This window comes from Rhinopithecus roxellana, chromosome 16, assembly GCF_007565055.1.
Source record: "Rhinopithecus roxellana isolate Shanxi Qingling chromosome 16, ASM756505v1, whole genome shotgun sequence".
In the NCBI taxonomy this organism is placed as follows: domain Eukaryota; kingdom Metazoa; phylum Chordata; class Mammalia; order Primates; family Cercopithecidae; genus Rhinopithecus; species Rhinopithecus roxellana.
The window spans coordinates 7,531,805-7,552,764 of record NC_044564.1 but is presented as its reverse complement, the minus strand read 5'-3'; the positions used below and the strand labels follow the sequence as shown (position 1 = coordinate 7,552,764).

Genomic DNA, 20,960 nt, shown 5'->3' with positions numbered 1-20,960 from the left:
GCTATCTAACAAGGTTCATTCAGAGAAACCTCATTTTCAGTCCTTTCCCCTCCACTCTGTTCTTTTTCTCCTTATAGACACTCTTTTAAAGTTTGGGTTTTTCAACTTCACCCACAGTATTGATATTTCAGGCCAGATGATTCTTTGTTATGGGGAGCTGTCCTGTGTGTTGTAGGATGATTAGAGACATCTCTAGCCCCTACCCCGAGCTGCCAGTTGTTTCAACTAAAAATGTCTGGAGATTGCCAAATGTGCTAGGGAGAGGAAGTCAAAATCACACCTTGTTGAGGATCACTGTTTTAAAGGAATCAATTTCTTGCTGACCCTTGAAAATTTGGCCTCCAATCTAAGATATCCGCATCTGTTAAACTCTATCACTTTAGGCGATCACTTTGTACAAACATCATCACTAAATTTTGGGGTGCCAGGGATTGTTTATAAGATGGTTGTCTTAGTGATTCCTACTCATATTATTACCATTTGTAGATTATAATTGAAACCAAGATACCTATTTATAAACTTTTCTTAGCACTTGTGGAGCCCTGAAAATATGTCCACCAAGAAATCCACAGACACCTCAGCACTTTGCCTGGTCTGTGAAGTACCGGGGCTGGATGATTTCTTAGGGCTTTCCTGCTGCCTTAAGCCCTTCTTGTTCTAGAAGTCTAGGACCTTGCTGTTCAAACTGGAATGGGCAGCACAGTAATTGAGAACACTAAGCTGAATCCCACGTCTTCCACTTATTGGCTCAGTGATGTAGTGCAAATTACTTACCTTCTTGGAGTCTTAGTCTCCTCATCTACAAATTAAGATAAAAATTGTAGCAACTTCACAGACTGTTGCAAGGTTTAAAGACATAATGCATGTTAAGTGCTTAATATATTGCCTGGCACATAATAAGTGCTTAATAAATGTTGGCTGTTAGTATAATTACCACCAGAGCTAGGTGGTGGTATGCCAGGAATTACTCAGAGCCACAGCATAAACAAGAAATATCTTCCTGGAGTGTGAATTTCTACTTGAAGAGTTGGGAAAACAGGCTTTGAAATTTTCTCCTAAAGAGTGGTAATTAAAAACATTATTTTCATGTTAAAACGAACACGGGAATAAAACGTAAAATTTGCATGAATTTTAAAGATAAAATGTGAGACTTCAAAGAATGTTTTTTGTTTTGTTTTGTTTTGTTTTTGAGACAAAGATTCGCTCTGTTGCCCAGGCTGGAGTACAGTGGCGCAAGCTTGGCTCACTGCAACCTCTGCCTCCTGGGTTCAAGCAATTCTTCTGGCCTCAGCCTCCCAAGTAGCTGGGATTACAGGTGCCCACCACCATGCCCAGCTAAGTTTTGTATTTTTAGTAGAGACGGCGTTTCGCCATGTTGGCCAGGCTGGTCTCGAACTCCTGGACTCAAGTGATCTGCTTGCCTCAGCCTCCCAAAGTGCTGGGATTACAGGCATGAGCCACCCTGCCCGGCCAGACTTCAAAGAAATTTTATGCTTGAGGTTGGTGAATCTGGGTCTCATTTCCAGACCTCCAAGGGGGCTGACTCAGTCTTCTAAGCCAGGCGAGAGTACTTTGGTGGGAAAGTTTAAGCAGTAGTTCTGGGCTTTTTTGCATCTTGGGCCAATATAATTATCAAGGATATTAGAAGAGATTCTGTAGGAAGCAGGGGCTTCTGAGTCTGTGCTCTCTTCTTGTAGATTTCTCCTCTTCCAAATTGCTTTGGGGTTTGTTACTCAAGGAAAGGGAATGGGAAATTTTGCTGGGTATTCATTCAACAAATATTTAATAAGTGACTACTACATGCCCAGCACTATTCTAAGGGATACAAAAAGAACAAATAAAAAAAATTCTACCCACATAGATCCTATAGTATCAGTAGCTATAATAGTCTCAATAAGGAAATTGACAAGCCTGTAATCCCAGCACTTTGGGAGGCCGAGACGGGCGGATCACGAGGTCAGGAGATCGAGACCATCCTGGCTAACATGGTGAAACCCCGTCTCTACTAAAAAATACAAAAAAACTAGCCAGGCGAGGTGGCGGGCATCTGTAGTCCCAGCTACTCGGGAGGCTGAGGCAGGAGAATGGTGTAAACCCGGGAGGCGGAGTTTGCAGTGAGCCGAGATGGTGCCACTACACTCCAGCCTGGGCGATAGAGCAAGACTCCGTCTCAAAAAAAAAAAAAAAAAAAAAAGAAAAGGAAATTGAAAATGAGGAACAGTAGGAGAACTGGTTTTGGAGTTTAGGAGAAAGATTAGGTAATCATGGACAGTTGAGTAGCATGTGACATCCAAGCAGATCCTGAGTAGGCTGTTGAATGAGATTCTAGAGCCATGGTTTTCATTGGGAGCTTTTAGACATTTGTGGTGGAGTTGGGTAATCATAATGGTGTTGATTGAGGGGGAAGAAGCCTGAGATGCTAGATATCATATGATGCATGGATAGCATTGCATGATTTTTTTTTTTTTTTTTTTGAGATGGAGTCTGTCACCCAGGCTGGAGTGCAGTGGCATGATCTCGGCTCACTGCAACCTCCGTCTCCCGGGTTCAAGCGATTCTCCTGTCTCAGCCTCCCAAGTAGCTGGGATTACAGGAGCCCACCACCATGCCTGGCTAACTTTTGTATTTTTAGTAGAGATGGGGTTTCACCATGTTGGCCAATGTGGTCTCAAACTCTTGACCTCAAGTGATCCACTTGCCTCAGCCTCCCAAAGTGCTGAGATTACAAGCACGAGCCATCATGCCTGGCCTCATGTCACATGACTTTTGAACGTCCCACTGGACACTTACATGGGTGAAAGTCCCAGATATAATTATATGAGCTTAACAACTAACTTCCATTTTTAATATAAACACAAAGTACATTCTAGCATGATTTTAATACTCTGGGGAGGCAAATACTATGCAAAGTGAATGAAGATTCTATCTTGTTTTGCTTAGACCCTACCAAGAGTTATTCAGCATTTCAGAACATCGTATCAGCAACAGCAATTCTGCTATGGCATTTAAGGCACTGATTGGCATCTGTACCTGCTGAAATTGGGTCTGTGCCTCCTGAATGGTAAGGTGCAGGTGAATCACCTGGATATCTTGTTTCTTTCTTTTTCTTTTTAAACAATGGAAGAGACTGTTTGGATAATAATTGAAATAATCCAGTAGAGAGGGAGAGGCTGGCCATACCAGAGAGAAACAAACTAGGAAGTGTATTTCCTTAGAGGGCAGGAAAGGAGGGCATCCAGGCACTGGGGAAGGGATTTGGCCTTTGTTGAGAGGAGCTGATTTTGGTAAAAGGAGGGAAGGAGGACAGAATGACTGGAGATGAATGTTGATTTAGAAATGATGGCAAGAAGTTGAGGAATGTCACATCCCCATCCTACCCCTCACCCACAGCACAACCAGGCAACTTTTTGTCTTCAGCTTCTTTCTATAGAACTGGCACACAGTTGGGGGAGGGGTGGGAAATAAAGAGTAGAGGAGGCCAGACCAACCTCTCTACCTCCCAGGCCAGGTAGAGATATTCTTCTTGTGACTACTGCTATATAATTATTGTTCCTCTAGGTAAGTGCTGACCAATAGGCCTTCCTGCAATGATGAAAATGTTTCATATCAGTGCTGTCCAGTATGGTAGCCACTAGCCACATGTGGCTATAGAGCACATACAATGTGTCTCGTGCAGCTGAATTTCAAATTTTATTGAAATTTTGATTAAATTTAAATAGCCACATTTGGTTAGTGTCTGTTGGGCAGATAGCACAGTTCTAGATGTTTACTGCCTGTGTTTCAGTGTGGTTTTTTATGTTTTCTTTTGTTTGCAAATGGAGTTTCACTCTTGTTGCCCAGGCTGGAGTGCAACGGTGCGATCTCAGCTCACTGCAACCTCCGCCTCCCGGGTTCAAGCGATTCTCCTGCCTCAGCCTCCCAAGTAGGAGGGATTGCAGGCAGCTGCCACCACGCTCGGCTAATTTTTTTATTTTTAGTAGAGACGGGGTTTCACCATTTTGGCCAGGCTGGTTTCAAACTCCCGACCTCAGGTGATCCACCCACCTCGGCCTCCCAAAGTGCTAAGATTACAGGTGTGAGCCACCACGCCCCGCCTTCAGTGTGGTTCTTTAAAGGTGAGCACCTTCTACAGAGGGCAGTGTGGCTTGGGACCAACAGCCTGGGACTGGGAGTTAGACCAGAGCCCACCTTCAGCTGGGGCAGTGTAGCTGTTTGCTTGCTTTTGTATTCCTAGGAACTAGCATGTCATAGGTTTTCAGTAAATGTTTGAGCAATAAATGGATAAAACAGGAGATGCTGGTACTTGAACTTAGGTGTGATTTCAAAGTGCACTGAGCTCAAGAGCTTTACAACATCTATTACTTTTCCCTGTTTATAATAGTGAAAATACTGGAAAGGACCCAACATAGGTACTTGGTTTAATTAAATGTTTCTTAAAATACAACATTACGCAGAAGAATATTTAGTTACACAAAAGGAAGTGTATTCATTATATATTAAGTAAAAACAAAACAGAAGGCATACAATTATCTCACTTTGTAAAAGAGATATATTTATATGCATAAAAAAGGTTGGAACAATATACATAGGAAAAGCTTGAGTTATTATTACTGGGTAGGATTAGGAGGTGACAGTTTTATTTCTTTTTTCTTTTCGTTTTCTATTTCTTTTTCTTTTTCTTTTTTTGAGATAGAGTTTTCCTCTTGTCATCCAGGCTGGATTGCAATGGCGTGATCTTGGCTCACTGCAACACTGCCTCCTGGGTTCAAGCAACTCTCTTGCCTCAGTCTGCCGAGTGTCTGGGATTACAGGTGCCTGCCACCATGCCCAGCTAGTTTTTTGTATTTTTAGTAGAGATGGGGTTTCACCATGTTGGCCAAGCTAGTCTCGAACTCCTGACCTCAGGTGATCCACGTGCCTCAGCCTCCCAAAGTGCTGGGATTACAGGCATGAGCCACAGCGCCTGGCTTTTATTCTTTTTTTTCTAAAAGGTCTATTTGATTTTTCTTCTCTCTTTCTTTCTTTTTTTCTTTCAAGAGGTTCTGTCACCCAGGCTGGAGTGCAGTGGTGTGATCTTGGCTCCCTGCAACCTCTGTCTCTCAGGTTCAAGTGATTCTCCCACCTCAGCCTCCCAAGTAGTTGGAACTACAGGCATGTGCCACCACACCTGGCTAATTTGTGTATTTTTTGGTAAAGACAAGGTTTCACCATGTTGGCCAGACTGGTTTTGAATTTCTGGCCTCAAGAGATCCATCCGTCTCGGCATCCAAAATTGCTGGATTACAGGTGTAAGCCACTGTGCCAGGCTGAAAAAGCCTATTTTATTTATTTGTTTGTTTGTTTGAGTCTTGCTGTGTCACCCAGGCTGGAGTGCAGTGGCACAGTCTCAGCTGACTGCAACCTCCGCCTCCCGGGTTCAAGTGATTCTCCTGTCTCAGCCTCCTGAGTAGCTAGGACTATAGGCACGTGCCACTGCACCCAACTAATTTTTGTATTTTTAGTAGAGACGTAGTTTCACCATGTTAGCTAGACTGGTCCCTAACTCCTGACCTCAGGCGATCCGTTCACCTCCACCTCCCAAAGTGCTGGGATTACAGGCATGAGCCCCTGGCACCTGGCCAATCTATTTGATTTTTTTACACGAATGTATCAGGCCCTGTGCAGAGGCTCACACCTGTAGTTGCAGCACTTTGGGAGGCTGAGGAGGGAGGATCCCTTGAGCCCAGAGTTTGAGACCAGCCTGGGCAACATGATGAAACCTAGTCTCTACTAAAAAAACACAAAAAGTTGGCCAGGCGCGGAGGCTCACGCCTGTAATCCCCGCACTTTGGGAGGCTGAGGCAGGCAGATCACGAGGTCAGGAGATTGAGACCAACCTGGCTAACATGGTGAAACCCTGTCTCTACTAAAAATACAAGAAAATTAGCCAGGTGTGGTGGTGGGCGCCTGTAGTCCCAGCTACTCGGGAGGCTGAAGCAGGAGAATGGCATGAACCTAGGAGATGGAACTTGCAGTGAGCCGAGATTGTGCCACTGCACTCCAGCCTGGGCGACAGAGCGAGACTCCATCTCAAAAACAAAACAAAACAAAAAGTTAACCTGGCACAATGGCACGCCTGTAGTCCCAGCTACTCAGGAGGCTTGAACCTGGGAGATACAGGTTTCAGCGAGCCGAGATTGCACCACTGCACTCCAGCCTGGGTGACAGAACAAAACTCTGTCTAAAAAAAAAAAAAAAAAGAAGTATCAAATACACCAGAAAAAGCAAAAAATAGAGACAGAAAGTAGACTGGTGTTTGCTTGTGGCTAGGGGTGGAAATGGGGATTAACACTTAATGAGCATGAGGGGTCTTATGGGGGATCCATAAGGTATGCTAAATGTTCTAAAACTGACTTATGTTAATGTTGCACCACTCAGTAAAGTTACTGAAAATCATTGGATTGTACATTTTTGAAATGCATAATTTTATGTGTAAACTATACCTCAAATACATTGTTAAAAATCTATGTGTAATTACATGCCTGTAATCACAGCACTTTGGGAGGCCAAGGCGGGAGAATCACTTGAGGCCAGGAGTTCAAGACCAGCCTGGCCCATCTCTACTAAAAATACAAAAAAATTAGATGGGTGTGGAGGCACACGCCTGTAGTCCCAGCTACTTGGGAGGCTGAGGCAGGAGAATCACTTGAACCTGGGAGACTGAGGTTGCATTGTGCCACTGCACTCCAGACTGGGTGACAGAGTGAGACTCTGTCTCAAAACAAAACAGGCTGGGCACGGTGGCTCACGTCTGTAATCCCAATGCTTTGGGAGGCTGAGGCGGGCAGATCATTTGAGGTCAGGAGTTCAAGACTAGCCAGACCAACATTCTGAAACCTCATCTCTACTAAAATACAAAAGTTAGCCAGGCGTGGTGGCAGGTGCCTGTAATCTCAGCTACTCAGGAAGCTGAGGCAAGAGAATCACTTGAACCCAGGAGGCAGAGGTTACAGTGAGCCAAGATTGCATCCCTGCACTCTAGCCTGGGCGACAGAGCAAGACTCCCTGTCAAAAACAAAACAAAACAAAAATCTGCGTATATATCCTTAAAAAATTAAAACAATGCAGAAATTTTGAAGTCCTCTATCCCCACACCCAATTCTATCTTCCACACATAACCAATAGTGGTTGGTGTTTAATCCTTTCTGACGTTTTTCTATGGAGAATCCAACATACACATTACAGATAAATAATTTTCTGCAACTTTATTTTTTCTTTGGACACGTAATGTGGTACATGAAAAATTAACAGTAGCTACTCTGGAGTTGGGATTGAGGTAGTGGGAGTGGAGTCAAGGGCAGGAAGGGAGAGGTACATTAACTTTTTTTTTTTGAGACTGAGTTTCGCTCTTGTTGCCCAGGCTAGAGTGCAATCATGTGATCTCGGTTCATTGCAACCTCCGCCCCTCCGGGTTCAAGCAATTCTCCTGCCTCAGCCTCCCTAGTAGCTAGGATTACAGGCACACGCCAACACGTTTGGCTAATTTTTGTATTTTTAGTAGAGATGGGGTTTTGCCCCATTGGCCAAGCTGGTCTTGAACTCCTGACCTCAGGTAATCCACATGCCTCAGCCTCCCAAAGTGCTAGGATTACAAGCGTTTGAGCCACTGCGTCTGGCCTAACTTTTTACTTTCTTTGCTTTTATATCCTTTGCATGCTTTTGTTATCAGTGTTTGGAGTTACAAACCCAATAAACATATTGAAACAAGAAATACTATTGAATCCTTAATGCCATGCTGTTCTTCAATTTTAAAAAAATTAAAAATTTAACCAAGTGCTGGACACCATGCTGAGTACCTTAAATACACTGTTGCACTGAATCCTAACAACCCTACAATATGCAATCCTATTAGTCTCACTTGATAGGTGAGTAAACTTAGACCTAGAGAGATTGATTTTCCAAGATCACACAGCTAGTGTGCAGTGAACCTGGATCTTTACAGTGCGGCACCTCTTCTCCGTCTGATACTTATAGACATCCTACAAAACCCAGCTTTAATGATTTCATCTCATGTGCACGTGTAGTCTTCCCGAACACACTTAGGCAGGAAGATGACCCTGTCCTCAAGGGACTGAGAGACCAGGGAGGAGACAGACAGCTAAACAATTACAATCTAGTGCCATGAGAATACATATAGCTTAACAGGACTCTGTTCAAGCCGAGGGAGCTTAGACCACATGTCTGAGGCAGCCAAGGATCTCCAGAGAATATACTTTGAGCTGATTGATAAGGATACCCAGGATTTTTTCAGGAGGGTCAAGGGAGGTGTGAGTGGTCAGAGGTGGGGAGAGGGTTTAGAAAGGGATTTGCGGCCTGGCATCTGTCTCAGGAGACTCAGGGCTCCTATACACCTGGGCATACTCTGGAAACAACAGTTCTGTAGTTCTGTGTGGCTGGAGGGTCAAATTGGCCTGAAGGAGGGGCAAAGGGAAGGACGTGCACCTTGAAGCTTAAGGCCAGATCACCAAGGCCTTTTCAGTTGAAACTGGGTTTTTACACTTTATTCTGTGAACGAAACAGAGCTGTTTGAATATTTGAGCCTGGTGTGTTAGAAAGATGAAGAGGGTCCCCAAGGGGGCTGTTGTGGGAGGTCCCTCAATCCCTGGGCTCTTCAAGGCCCTCTGTCTTGGCATTGAGCGGTCAGGTCGTTTCTGCCCCAAGCTGGGAATTGACTTAGGGCAAGGACATTGTCTCATTTGCCAGTGCATCCCCGCACCCTGCACAGCGCCCGGTATACAGAAGGTAATCAGTAGGGACTGAACCCGCCAGCAGAATGCTGGGCACCAAGAACGTGAGGCCAGGGACTGTAGGCTAGAAAGCGAACCTTTATTTCTTCCCCATCGCCGCCCCTGGCACAGAGCTGGTAGGTGTTCAGTCAAAATCTGACCCAACCATAAGGAGGTCAGAGAGGTCCTGGGCTCAAACTCAATCCCAGGGAGGTTCATTACGGGCGGGTGAAGGAGAGGTGATTGTAGCAGCTTCTGTTCAGTGACTGCTGTGTGCCAGGAGAATTCATACCTATTGTCTTATGCTATCTCCCCAACAGCTCCTAAATTGGAATTATTGTACCAGCTTTCCTGATGAGGAAACTGAGGCTCAGAGCGGTTCTTTAACTTAGCCAAGGTCACACAGCCAGCAAGTAGGTGGGCGGAGGCACAAGTCAAATCCTACTGGCCTACCCCTCCACCTCGAGAGGCAGAGCGACGCCTGCTCCGTTTGTGTGGCTGCTGGGGTGGCACCCCGCACTGGGGTGCGGGGCCCGGGGAGGGCGGCCACCCGCCGCGGCTCGGCGCAGCTCCCAGGTTCGGAAGTTACGAAGTTTCCGTGCATTTCGCTAGCCTCCCAGCGTAGCTCGTCTCCGCTCCGCCGCAGTTACGCCGCTAGCGCAGCGGGACTCAGGTGCTGCAGCGGGCGGGGGCCTGGGACCGGGAGGAAGGCGGGGACGCAGTTTACGTAACTGTCCGCTCGCAGGTGCATGCGGCCGCCGGCCGCGACTGCTCCCTGCGCGCTCCCAGGTGCGCAGTTGGCTTAGGCCGCGGCGCAGCACGGCGGTGGCGGGCGCTGGCCGGCGCTCTCAGGTGCGGCAGGGCGCGCGTGGAGGGGGCGCGCGGCGAACGAGGGGGCGGGCTTTCCGTTCCCCAGCAGCCGCGGGGCCCGCCCCCTGGCCTGGCCAATGGGCGCGCTCGGCGGTGTCACGTGCTCATCGCCGCCGCTGCCGCCGCCGAAGCGGAGACCGGAGCCGCGAGCGCCACCAGGGCAGCAGCCGCCGCAGCCGCCGCCGCTGGACAGAGGAGCCGGAGACGCGAGCGGGCGAGGTGGCGGCGGCGGCGGAGCGGGAGCGGGTACCGGGCGCGGGCAGAGCGCGGCGGCGCGGGTAGGCTCCAGCGGCGGGGCGGGCGCCTGCGCGACGGGCCGTCCCGGGCGGGCGGCGGTTAAGGCGGCGGTTGAGGCGGTTGGCGGAGCCGGCCCGGGCCCCGCATTGTTTGTTGTGCGTCCTTAGCAGCGGCGGCGGCGGCGGCGGCGGCCGAGGAGGAGAGCAGGGAGCAATCCCAGCCCCGCGGCTCCGGCATTGTGGCCGCCGCCGCCGCCGCTGCGGTGCGCCGGCCGCTTCGGGCAAGGGCAGCGGGCAGCCTTCCTCACCTTCGCGGGGACTGGGTCCCGGCCGAGCAGGGGAGGGCGTGGGCAGGGTGGGGGGGGACGCGGTGCCAGGAGGTCTTCCGGGACGGAGGGCTCGGGGCTTGGGGCAGGTGTTGGAGGACATTAGGGGCAGGAGCTGGGGAGAGGCTTCGGGGGGGCAGGCGGAGGGTGTGGGCAGATTTGGGGGTAAATAGGGTGCAGAGGGATCCGGCCCAATGGAGGAGGAGAGCCTTCAGGCAGGTTTGGGGGCCCCCGGGGCCAGGCGAGTGCGAGATGGAGGACGTTCTGGCCGGTGGGGGGGCACTACATTGTGGGGTTCAAGAGGGAGTGAGGGGGCTTTTGGGGAGGGCTGGGACGAGTGGGGTGGGAATGGAGGGAGAAGACTGGGGACTCGAGCAGAACTGGAAGGAGCACTGCGTGCCAGGAGCAGGAGTGGGGCCGGTATTAGGAAGGCCACTGGGACGCTCGTGAAGGGGAACGATGGAGGGAGGGGGTCGGGGCAGGGGGAAGTGAGGGCAGGCAGGGAGCGCCTGAAAGGGAGGTAGGGAAGCAGGGTGCATAGGCGTCTGGGGTGATAGGGAAATGAAGGGTAGGCCCAGGGGCTCCAGGAGACCTGCGAGGGGTGTGAGGGAGTGTGTGACCAGGAGTATAGGGGGGACTGCAGGGAGGCGGAAGGGGGTTGACATGTGAGGATAAAAAGGCAGGTGTCTGGTGCTCAGGGAAGAGGAGTGTGGGGTGGAAGCGGGAAGTTGATTGGGGCAGAGACTTGAGTTTGAGGGCTTGCAGAGAGAGATGGGGACAGTAGGAGAAGGGTGATGGGGACGGAGAGCCGGAGGTGTGGGGCATTTAAAGGATTGCGGGAGAAGTGCGTGAAATGGAGGGTGTTTATGCAGGAAGTATGGAAGAAGGTGGGAGCAGCAAGAGAGGGAACTTTGAGGTAGGACGGAGTGTGAGGGGTTCTTGGCAAGTGTTGGAGGACATTAGGGTCAGGAGTTGGGGGAGAGGGACAGGTATGTGGGGTGGCATGGAATGTGTGAGGTGGAGGGCAAAAGGGGGTGGGGAAAGGGAAGTGTTCTTGGAGTGGCAGGTAAAGTGTGGGGACAAATGGAATGAAAGATTTCTGAGGCAGGAAGTGTGGCTGGGGAGGAGGGAGGTGGAGGGGAGTGTGTGAGAAGGAAATCAGTAGAGGGGGACAACGGGATACACTGGAGGGGAAGGTGGACAAGTCTGGAGTACAGTAGGTGGAGGGAGGGAAGCACAGGTTTGGCCCACTGAGTTTTGTGCTGTAGGGAGAAGGAAGGTAGACAGACTATTTTGGGGTAGAGAATGTAGAAGAATGCTTAATACCTATAGTGGAGTAAGAGAAAGGCAAGGTAGAGGTGTATGTGGACATGTCTGTAACTAGAAAGGCATAGGTGATGGATTGGAGTGGTGGTGGTGGAAGTAGGATGCCCAGGTTTAGGGCAGGAAATGACTTTAAGTTGGAGAGAGCTAGGAACACAGGTTGCTTGAGAGAGTATGGAAGATCCAAGGAATGGGAGTATGGGGAGAGATTCGAACACTTTGAGTTTCAAGAGATGAAAGGGGCCAAGATTTTTAGGTCACTGAAAGTATAAGGAAGGGCAGGCAGAGTGCAGAAGTTGGAAAAATAACTAAATGGAGAGGATTAAATTCCGTACTAAGAGAAACTGGAGATTGAGGGGTGGGGGGACCTGAATTCTTAAATGATATTAATGGAAAATGGAGGACATTAAACCCAGTGTCATATCTGAAAGTTTATACTCCTAGGGTCAGAGAGATCATTGAGCCTGCTTTTAATTCCAGAACCCAGTAAATGAGGAAGGGGTGAGGGGTAAGGGTAAGGGAGAGCTGAGTGCACATCCCCAAATTTGAAAGAGGTGTGTAGTGAGTATCATCCTAGCATATTGGTTTGACGAGTGGACAGAAGAGCCACACAGGGTCATGAGGAGTGCACCAAGAGTTGATGGAAATGGGATTGCAGCAGGTGCAGGGCAGATGTCTTTGTGAAACTGCAAGAGAACAGGCCCAGCAGCCAGTAGCATTTAAGGGCTATGTATAAGAGAGGGAGAAAGGGATACCTTGGTGCAGTGTCTCAGATATCCTGGTGCTTTCTGGGTAATGGGTCAGTATTCAGGCATGGGGTGATGTAATATCTGAGTCCCATGCTGTAGGCAGACAGAAGTAATGTACACCTGGCTCCTAAAAGTGGCAGAATTGGAGCTTTTTGACTCTTTCAAGGTATGAATAACTGATCTGGATTGTTGACTTGTCCTCCCAAATAGTTCAGGTAAAATTTAGTTGGAGGCTTTTGGATTCTCTGCTATTTTGATTTGAGTTGGGAAGTGTAATGTTAGCTTTATTGAGGAAAGACACTTATGGGGTTGGGCGGACATATGGCTTTCATCTTGCCAAGCACATGGGAAGTAACCTTTAGGGGTTTGAACACAGACACTTATTTCAGTGCAAGTCTCATTCACTGTTCTGTGGCTTGTGTTAGATTCTTAGGGATTTGAAAGGATTAAGCAAACTACTTTGAGACTGCTTCAGTAAGCAAGGTTTCCTAGAATCTTGGAAAACGACTTCCCTTTTGACAGTTGAAAATTAAGTCTTGTCAGATTTTGCTAAAAAATAAATTTCATCATGTTGCAGAAATAACTTCAATTATCACTCTGTGGGCTTCACGTAATGTGTAGTGTGGTACCTAGTATGATTTCAAATAAAAGGTTCGCTTTGGTAGCTTGGGAGCTTTCTGGGTTGATTAGTTTTCTTCTTTTGTCGATTTAGGAAGTATCTTAATGCAGCCATTGTATGTTTGAATAATAAGTTTGAGTGGAAGTGGGAATCTTGCCTAAACATAATGAGGGCGGAGCAGAACACCAAATTTTAAGTAATCGGAATCTGTTAATAAAAATATTAAAAAATAAACTGGAAGCAAATGATTTGTAAAATCCAAATTTGAAGTGTGTCATGGCAGCAAAAGAATGCTCTGAAGGCGTTGCTGTGAGATTTTATTTTTGGAGGGAAAGATTTTAAAAGTGTAATGTCCCTTCGATTGAAACTCTGAGTATTTTGAGATTTGATGTATGTATACAGTATAATTATAGGGAGCATGTCTGACCTCATTTGCTTTTTGGCAGAGAATTTGAGCAGTAGGATATAAGATGAATAGAATGAGCTTTGAAAATTCTTTCCAACATAGCCATTGTTTCCTCGTATTTTTTAAGTCCATTGTGCTCCTTTTATTGACTTGAGGTGTGCACTACTTTCTTGCTCAGAATACTCAGTTCTGGCATAGTGTTCTGATTATATGCATTGTTCTGTGAAGTTCTATGAATTGGTACAATTTGTAGGCACTTTAGATATCCTAAGTTTATGAACCAAGGAAAGCAGGTTATTTAGGCTTTGTAGGCTGAATAGTTGGGTTCTGGTTTTATTTTCGCTGGTGACTTGCTGGACAAGATATTTAATCCCTTCGTGCTGGTTTATTCTCCAGAAACCTGACTCTATCCATCGCCTATGAGAATCAAGGTGGTTTATATAAAACAAGTTTAAGTCTTTCGGGAAAACTAGAACTATGTAAATATGGGGATAGATGTTATTTAGTTCCTTTTTTCTCCCTTGTGGTTTTTAGACTGGTCAAATATTAGTACTTCATAATTTGCCATTAGGTAGATTAATTTGTGTGAAAGTTGAATAGAGATGAAACTTATGTGACTATCAGAGATGTCTGCAAATTGAAGTTTATTCATTCTTTGCTGTCTGCTTACCTTTCCAATTTCTCAGCTAAGTATTAGTGCTGGTTTGAATTCTTCAGCCTGAGCAGAAGCTTGTGAGAGACATTGGATTCTAGCTATAGCTCAAGATTGTTTCTAAGCAGGAGTTTCCAGAGACAGAGTACTTCTTTGGCTCAGTGAATTCAATTCTTTTTTTTTGCTTTTTTTTTTTTGAGATGGAGTCTCGCTCTGTTGCCAGGCTGGAGTGCAGTGGCACAATCTCGGCTCACTGCAAGCTCCGCCTCCCGGGTTCAAGTGATTCTCCTGCCCCAGCCTCCCAAATAATTGGGACTACAGGCGCCCGCCACCACTCCTGGCTAATTTTTTGTATTTTTAGTAGAGACGGGGTTTCACCATGTAGGCCAGGATGGTCTCGATCTCCTGACCTTGTGATCCGCCTGCCTCGGCATCCCAAAGTGCTGGGATTACAGGCGTGAGCCATTGCGCCCCGCCAAATTCAATTCTTATATCAGAAATAGTAAACATGATACATTTTCCTATGTATTTTGCAGAAAATTGATTACTGACTGAGTGACTGGAACAGAAAAATAGTGACATCAAGCTGCTAGTGACATCAAGCTAGTGACATCTGCTAGTGACATCAAGCTTCCTTCTTCTGATTTACTGAATACTCCTTCCTTTTTCAAGTTTTAGTTATCAAATGATTACCCATCACTTGGTATTTCCATATGCGTTGACAGGTTTTGCTCTATCTGAGGGGGAATGATTTTTAAATGCTTTCTTAATGTTGTGTTTGGTTTACAAGTTGTAAAGAGCCTTCCAGGTGCTGGTCATGATTGACACAGCAAAAATGTAAATAGCAAATTGCTTTTTTTTTTTTTTTTTAGGAGACAGAGTCTCGCTTTGTGGCCCAGGCTGGAGTGCAGTTGTGTGATCATAGCTCATTGTAACCTTGAACTCCAGAGCTCAGGTGATCCTCTCGCCTTAGAATCTCAAGTAGCTGGGACTACAGGCATGTGCCACCACATCTGGCTATTTTTTTACTTTTAGTAGAGACCAGGTCTCAAGGGCTTGTTGTGTTGCCCAGGCTGATCTTGGACTCCTGGGCTCAAGCGATCCTCCTGCCTCAGCATAGGTTGCTTTATTACACATTAATTTGCCTTGAGCTTGGTAATACCCAGCTCCGATAGTGATCTTTCTTTGCTACGTGATCTACTCTAATAGTTTACTCTCTTAGGTAACATGCTTGGATGCTGTTACCCATTTTACTGCTTTTCTGTTTTCATTTGTTTTGCATAGGTCCTTTTATGGGAGATTGGTTGTTTTTCAAAATTCGTTTAGCTACAGAAACTGTTTCTGACTAGTAATTCTAAGAGGCTGGTGGATCAAGTCTAATTTTAGAAAACTTTACTGAGAGATGTAAGTTTGATGTATGTATCAGTTAAAGTAGAAATAAAGTAAATAAGGCTAGATTAATGGTGATATAGATAATTAGGTGATTTGAGCCTGAAAGTTGTGTTAATCTTTAATATAGCTTTTAGTTCTTGCATTGAATAGTGAGGTGACCAAATGACCTGATTTGTAACTTTCATGTCTAATTTGAATTATTTCTTGTCCTAAGTGTCCATTAAGTGCATCCTATTTGAGAAGTATAGTGCCTGCCTCACAACAGACTCTCCACTTGTGCATGTGGCTGAATGAAGCAGTCCTAAATTTTATTTGGTATTCAAATTCTCTTAACTTCTGACATAACTAGCACTGTGTAAAACATCTGCTTTCTTTAGTTAACTTTAGCATAACTTGAAAGGGTACAGTTGATTACATCAATAATAAAATCACAGCCTTGCATTGTGTGACTTCATGGTTCATTTCCACTTGAAAAGTGAGAATTCTGCAGCAGGTTGTGTAATAAATTCTGAGGCATTTTTGGGTCATGGGTAAGATGTAGTTTCTTACCGCACCTGCAGAATTTCCTGTTCTTTGCAGTTTTCCAGGTGCCAGGATTTTCCACAATATCCTATTGGGCCGATCAGCATTTTGTTTATGATTTTAATTTAACCAATGTAGAGCTGTTGACATATAGTGACTGGTAATTGTTCTAAAGGGCTCTGTCTAGATTTTTTTCTTACCATGCTTGTTTCAGTATGCCATTATTAAGCCTGTTTTGCCAGTTAATTCAGCAAGCATAAATTGACATTTAGGCTCAACGGCATGTTTTGTACCAGACCTAAGATTTCTTAGTATGCCTTGATAATACTGGTTTGAGTAAAAAATAGATTATTCTCTAGATATATTGGCCCTCAATGTGAAAATGGAGTTTATAACTGGTTACTTATGTTTAGTCAGCCTAAATGGAAATCAGTACAGTTTAAGACAGCTAGGCAGTGACCTAATAAATAAGCGGTTGGTTTGCAAAAGTTAAGATGGAGGCAGTTCATTTTTAAGATGTTTATAGTTGAAGTAAATCTGAAACTCATTAAACATTGCATATAATCGTTGGCTTCTGTACAGCTTAGGCAACCTAAATTTTAACCTAATGAAGTTTTGGATACTGAATAACTCTTGAGTTAAATAAGTGTAACTCACAAAGCTAGTGAACTAGAGGGGAAAAGTGTTGCAGTTTTGATGGTTAAAAGCTGGAGAGAATAAAATCTCAAGCCTTTAGTGTGAATATTTTCAGTTGTTTTTGAAGTAAGCTGTGAATGAGCTTATAATGCCAAGGTTAGCATGGAAGGACAGATATCAAACATCGTGATGAGGCTTTTAAAAACACGGTATCTTAAAAATAAGTACTAATTGCGATTTTTTTAATCTGCCAGTTTCGTGGTAAATGTTGTAGAACTATACAAAATTGACTTTTGAAGTTGGTCAGCCTTTTCGTTCCTTTATTTCTAGAACTCAGAGTTATATACCTGAACTTTGGTCCCTGTGATGGCTGTATAGTGTAGGTGAACAGTGGAATATTACATTTAGGGAAATGGAGGCACAAGGAGTTCACTTTAGAGCAGAGATTGGCAGACTATCAGATCACTCACAAGTTGCATATCAAGTTCATGTTAGTTTCTGAATTTGGCAAGGAAGATTGATGGCTGAGCAAATTTGAAATCTGCCTCTTTTAATCAAGCTGTTGAGTACAGGTCTTTTCATGGACTGAATGGGATAGTGCTTCGTCGTCCTAGGAAGCTCGGAGTCCCAGGATTATGGGGTAGTAATGAATCTGAGAAAAAGTACTGGCACTGGGTGGAGTGTGGGGATGCCCACAGTGCCTGGTGTGCAACCTTAATTGCTGTATTAGAAGAATGTTTTTGTTACTAAAAGACTTAGCTGTGAGATCTGATCCTATTTACTAGTTGTAGATCTCTCTCCTTAAGTCTGAAATAGGAATAATACTCCTAACTTACAGAGTTGTATTGAAGATTAAATTTCCATATAGCCATCAATCAGCTTCACCAATTATCAACATTTTGCTGCTCAGCCCTCACTCACAATTGCATTTTACTATTTTTTTTTTGCTAGAGAATTTACAGCAAATCTTAGACATCATATACTTTGATCCATAAACACTTCAGTATGTATTTCTGACTGATAAGAACCAAAAAAACCACATAACCACAACATTATTTTAACTCCCTAAATTAACAGTAATTCCTTATCTTCTACTCAGAAGGACGTGGATTTAAAACATAGCTCTTAGAAACCACTTACCAGCTTTGTGAGTTAAGCATATTATTTACTCTCTCAGAGCTTCTGGTTCCTTATCTGTAACATAAAGATAATACCTCATGAAGTTATTTTGTGCTTAAATGAAATAACATATAAAATGTTGAACACAGAGGTTTGTGGCAAGTGGTCCAGCCTCTCATCTGAGCCTCCTGTGACATGTGAATTAGAGTTATGAACTTCTCTCCTCCCTTCCTTAGTATCACAAAGAGTAACAGTACTCTGGAATTACTGCCCACGAGCCTAGTGAAATTTCTCTTCATTGGGCTATTTGACTCTTCTAGTGAAATTCTATTAACAGCTGAAATGATGTCTCTGTCTCTTCTGCAACATCTTTATTCCCCTGTCTACTGGCTCATTCCAGTTGGCACACACATACTATATTTCATCTATTTTTTTAAACAACCATTTCTTGACCACAGTGCCCTTTTTAGCTGCTACCCAATTTCTCTGCTCCCCTTTACAGCAAAACTTTTTGAAAGTTGTTTCGTCTATTCATCTTTAGTTCCCATGTTCTCTCCTGAAACCACTCTAGTGAAATTTTTAACCCCACCACTCTACTGAAACTGTAACTGTGAAAACTATGAAGTTTAATTCTTATTTGACCTATTAGCCGTGTTTGGCACAAATGGGTACCTCCTTTTGTGAAACACTTTCTGCTTTGGTTTCTAGGATACCGGTTTTTCTACCTACTTGGCTTCATAGTTTCTTTTTTGGTTCTTCCTTATTACACCTACCTCTTAATACTGGACTGCCCCATGGGATCTCTGTTTTTTTTTTGTTTTTTTTTTTTTTTGAGATAGAGTTTGACTCTTGTCGCCCAGGCTGGAGTGCAATGGCGTGATCTCGGCTTACCGCAACGTCCGCCTCCCGGGTTCAAGCGATTCTCCTGCCTCAGCCTCCTCTGAGTATCTGGGATTACAGACATGCGCCACCACACCCAGCTAATTTTTTGTATTTTTTTAGTAAAGACGGGGTTTCTCCATGTTTGCCAGGCTGGTCTCGAACTCTGGACCTCAGGCGATCCACCTGCGTCGGCCTCCCAAAGTGCTAGAATTACAGGTATGAGCCACCGTGTCCCGCCCCTCTGGTCGTTATTCTCATTTCCTTGGTGCTGTCACCCATTCTCATGGCTTTAAATGCATGTGATGATGATTCTCAAAGTTTCTTTTTTTTTTGAGTCGGAATTTCATTCTTGTTGCCCAGGCTGGAGTGCAATGGTGCAGTCTTGGCTCACTGAGCCTCCACCTTCTGGGTTCAAGTAATTCTCCTGCCTCAGCCTCCCAAGTAGCTGGGATTACAGGTACGCCACCACACCCAGCTAATTTTTTTTTTTTTTTTTGAGACGGAGTCTCGCTCTGTCGCCCAGGCTGGAATGCAGTGACCGGATCTCAGCTCACTGCAAGCTCCGCCTCCTGGGTTTACACCATTCTCCTGCCTCAGCCTCTGGAGTAGCTGGGACTACAGGCACCCGCCACCACGCCTGGCTAGTTTTTTGTATTTTTTAGTAGAGGCGGGGTTTCACCATGTTAGCCAGGATGGTCTCGATCTCCTGACCTCGTGATCCACCCGTCTCGGCCTCCCAAAGTGATAGGATTACAGGCTTGAGCCACCGCGCCCGGCCCAGCTAATTTTTTTGTAGTTTTTAGTAGAGACAGGGTTTCACCAGGCTGGTCTTGAACTCCTGACCTCAAGTGATCCACCTGCCTTGGCTTCCCAAAGTGCTGGAATTACAGGTGTGAGCCATTGCGACTGGCCAGCTCTCAAATTTTTATCTCTAGCCTGGAACTCCAGGCTTGTATATGCTACTGCCTACCTGACATCTCCTCTTGTATCTTTTATCCTTATTTCAAATTGAACTAACTTACCATGTCTCCTCTTCCCCTTGCCCCTTTTATAATCTTCCATATCTCAGTAAATAGCTTCATCTTTCCATTTTCTCAGGTCAAAACGTGGAGACATTCTTGACTCTTTCCTCACACATCACATCTGATCCCTTAGGAAATCTTACCAGCCCTGTTTAAAATATATCCAGAATCTGGGCCGGGCGCGGTGGCTCAAGCCTGTAATCCCAGCACTTTGGGAGGCCGAGACGGGCGGATCACCAGGTCAGGAGATCGAGACCATCCTGGCTAACACGGTGAAACCCCGTCTCTACTAAAAATACAAAAACTAGCCGGGCGAAGTGGCGGGCGCCTGTAGTCCCAGCTACTCGGGAGGCTGAGGCAGGAGAATGGCGTAAACTCGGGAGGCGGAGCTTGCAGTGAGCTGAGATCTGGCCACTGCACTCCAGTCCGGGCGACAGAGCGAGACTCCGCCTCAAAAAAAAAAAAAAAAAAAAAAAAAATATATATATATATATATATATCCAGAATCTGACCACTTCTCATCACTTGCACTGGCGTAAGCCTACATTACCTTCTCCAAGTTTTTGCAGTAATCCCCCGCCTTGTTTTTTTGCCGTTTCCTCCTTATAGTCTATTCTTAATACAGTAACAAGAATGATCCTTTAAAAAAAAGTAAGTCAGATTTTGTCTTCTCTGGTCAAAACCCTCTAGTGATTGCCCATCTTGCTTAGAGTAAAACACAAAGTCCTATCAAGTCCTTCTGTAATTGAATGCCTTCTTGGCTGTCTGATCTCATCTTCTCTTACTCTTCTTTTTGCTTACTCCATTCTAGCCACAATGGTCTTCTTACGAATTTTTTTTTTTTTTTTTTTTTTTTGAGACAGAGTCTCGCTCTGTCACCCAGTCTGGAGTACAGTGGTGCGATCTCGGCTCACTGCAAGCTCTGCCTCCCGGGTTCACGCCATTTTCCTGCCTCAGCCTCCCGAGTAGCTGGGACTGCAGGCGCCCACCACCACGCCCAGCTAATTTTTTTGTAGTTTTAGTAGAGATAGGGTTTCACTGTGTTAGCCAGGATGGTCTCGATCTCCTGACTTCGTGATTCGCCCACCTCGGCCTCCCAAAGGGCTGGGGTTACAGTCATGAACCACCCTGTCCGGCCTTCTTGTGGATTCTTTAACATTCCAGGCATATTTCTGTCTCAGGTCCTTTGCACTTGTTGTTTACCCTGTCCAGAATGCAGTTTTTCAGACATTTGCTTGGCTCCATCTTATCTCTCATTTTCAGTGAGGCCTTCTCTTACCACCCTATTAAAATGGCAGCTCCTCCATTTCTGGTTCTCCCTACCCAACCTTTCCCATCTTCTTTTTCTCCATGCCACTTTAAACCATTTCGCTTATGATATATTTTGCTTATATTGTTTATTGCCTTTTTTTCTCCATGAAAGCAAGGATTTTTATTGGTT

The 20,960-nt window shown here is 45.5% G+C and overlaps 1 protein-coding gene across 4 annotated transcripts in view; it reads left to right on the top strand.

Moving 5' to 3' along the window:
• The first annotated feature begins 9,760 nt into the window (after positions 1 to 9,760).
• The window catches only part of STRBP (spermatid perinuclear RNA binding protein), a 165,235-nt gene continuing 154,035 nt past the window's right edge, over positions 9,761 to 20,960 (top strand). For 3 of the 4 annotated variants that reach the window (XR_004053964.1, XM_030919488.1, XM_030919489.1), the window contains exon 1: positions 9,761 to 9,913. The gene's annotated coding sequence lies outside the window, so the exon portion shown is untranslated. The remainder of the gene's footprint in view (positions 9,914 to 20,960) is intronic. The other variant, XR_004053963.1, reaches the window with a different exon arrangement.